Source organism: Hylaeus volcanicus, chromosome 9, assembly GCF_026283585.1.
Source record: "Hylaeus volcanicus isolate JK05 chromosome 9, UHH_iyHylVolc1.0_haploid, whole genome shotgun sequence".
Classification (NCBI taxonomy): Eukaryota; Metazoa; Arthropoda; class Insecta; order Hymenoptera; family Colletidae; genus Hylaeus; species Hylaeus volcanicus.
Window position 1 is genome coordinate 1,181,359 of NC_071984.1, and position 2,651 is coordinate 1,184,009.

Consider the following 2,651-nt stretch of genomic DNA (forward strand, 5'->3'; position numbering starts at 1 on the left):
GACAACATTTTCGCTAAGGAAAAAGTTGTTTCAAATCACCTCCCGAACCACCTCTTTCAAGGAGTTCCAACATTTTTGGACACCCTGTATAGCTAGCGCGCGCTCGCGCGAATCGCCCGACTGCTGGTCCGAAGCTTAAAAAGCGGGAACTTTTGGAGAATTAGTTCTTATTGTTTGTGGGGGCTGCACAGTGAATTAATAAAAGTTAATGATTTCAGGCAGCTTTTAATAGCCACTGAATTGAGAAATTTTTTAGGCTTCTTTCTATTATTATGAGTTAAAAATCTGCCTTACTATAAGTAGCTTCATATTTACAAGACTGATGTATAAGGAAATAATTGAGATAAAAATCTGTAATTTTTAGAGGTTCTTTCTGTTATTATAAGTAACATCTCTACCCAGTTTTAAATCCATTCATCAATTTTTACCCAAATTATGAAATTAAAAGTAACCAATTGACAAATATTCCATGAAGCTTTACCACAGATTCATATTTGCAAACCTGATTTACAAGGAAATAATTGTGATAAAAATCTGTAATTTTTAGAGCTCGTTCACATTATTATAAATAACATCTCTACTCAGTTTCAAATCATTCCATCAATTTTCACCAGAGTTAGAAAATTAAAAGCAATCAATTGACAAATATTCCACGAAGCTTTACCACAAATAGATTCATATTTGCAAGGCTGATTTACAAAGAAATAATTCAGATAAAGATTGTAAATTATCAGGTGTTCTCCCTACTAAGTTAACTATTGTCTGGATATTCTTTCTCTTACTCTTACTTCCATAATACATAAAGAAAGAATTGTGTTGACCATAGAAACGTCTTTCCCAACAAATTTAGACATTGGAATGTGAATCTCATCTTAATACCAGAATCTCTCCTTAAACCTACATAAATAAATGTGTAAATTCCACCCTCAAAAGTCCTCGGTTCACCCTACACTTCACTAGCATTCAAAATTTCAGGAGTTCACGATAGAACCACCTTTAAAAAAATAAAAATTTAGATATCCGAATAAGAAGAATCTGTCCTGCAACCTACATAAATAGATCTATAGATCCACCAGCCTAAAAAGATCACTCTACACTTCACCAGCACTCAAAATCTCAGCAATTAACAATAGAACCACTTTTAAAAAAATAAAAATTTAGACATTCGAATAAGAAGAACCTATCCTTCAACGTACCTAAATAAATCTATAAATCCTCCACCCTGAAAAGACCAAGCTACCCCACCAATTCCCCATTATTCCAACAGTCCATCATTCCTGAATTATTAAAAGCTTATCGACAATTTTTTCAGACGTATCATTACACAGGTAGGCGAGACACGCGATCCACCTTTCGATCCGGCGTGCGGTTTGACCTTGCTCCGTCGCGAAGTGGGTGACCTTCTGACCTAATCGTCGCTAATTTCATTTGCTAGCGTAGATTAGGTAACGCGAATCCCCGCGACGCAGTGTGGAAGCCGAGCGACGCGACGTCGCGCAACGTCCAGCGTCGCAGAGCTCCTGTCGCGCTCCAAATACCTGTCCGAGTCTACCTGACTCTACCCACCTGGCATGATTATGGCTCGTGGCATCCCACGTAGATCTAGCCACGGATCACGACGGGAGGACCTCGTGCTACCATCGTGGGAATCCATTTTTCCCTCGACTTTTCTCTAATTTGCCTCTTATGGAGTTTTGCAGCGAAGGAAAACATTGAGTATCGGGGGATCCCCTCTTGTCGGAGTCCTGTAGGAGCGAAGAGGTCTCTTCGGGGCACTCTGCGTTGACCTCTTGAGGGTGGATCAGTTACGTGAGATATACTTCTGAAATATTGGAAGAATAGTATTAGAGAATTTGGCAAAGTTAAGGGGTTAGGTTTGGTTTACACCATTTCTATCGTTTCTAAAAATCGAATTTTCTTTGTTTTTTTTATTAAAGTACTTTCTGTTAATTAGAAATCGATATCAACTTTGTAGGAACTCTTTAACCTCATGTTTCAATCAATCGGCTTGAATCTCTGTTTATGTAATCTCCTTATGTTTTTCTAGCGAAATACGTAGGGTTTTTTTTATATATGTTTTATGCAACTTACCACAAAGTACAAAGTACCACAATTTTAAAGTTTAACCATTTTTTTGTTTAATATAATGATTATTTAATTTAGATAATTAATAAGTATTTGTTACACATGTTGAATAACCACCCTATTTACATACATACTTTCATGCTTTTTCATACATAACCTCATTTCTTTTACACGCATGCCAACCTCAGGCGCTCTTCACGAATACCAACATTCAAACATTTTCATCCTCATTCACTCTCATTCAAAACAAACTCTCATAGATATCATGAGGAAATAATTGAGATAAAAATTCGAAATTGTTAGGCCTTCTTCCTATTATTATGAGTACCATCTCTACCCAGTTTCAAATCTATTCATCAATTTTCATTGGAGCTAGAAAATTAAAAGTAACCGATTGACAAAAGTTTCATGAAGCTTTACTATAAATAGCTTCATAATTACAAGGCTGATGTATAAAGAAATAATTGAGATAAAACTCTGAAATATTTATGCCTTCTTCCCATCTTTATAACTAACAACTATGCCAAGTTTCAAATCGTTTCATCATTTATTACCCGAGTTACAAA

General features: G+C 36.0%; 1 protein-coding gene across 3 annotated transcripts in view; it reads right to left on the minus strand.

The window, feature by feature from the left end:
- LOC128882025 (cytospin-A-like) overlaps window positions 1–2,651 on the minus strand; it is a 49,424-nt gene that overhangs the window by 45,002 nt on the left and 1,771 nt on the right. The window contains exons 1-2 of one of the 3 annotated variants that reach the window (XM_054133575.1): window positions 2,092–2,238; window positions 1,567–1,822 (exon numbers count right to left, since the gene is read on the minus strand). The gene's annotated coding sequence lies outside the window, so the exon portion shown is untranslated. Of the gene's footprint in view, window positions 1–1,566; window positions 1,823–2,091; window positions 2,239–2,651 lie in introns of those variants that run through there. The other 2 variants (XM_054133576.1, XM_054133574.1) reach the window with 2 other exon arrangements.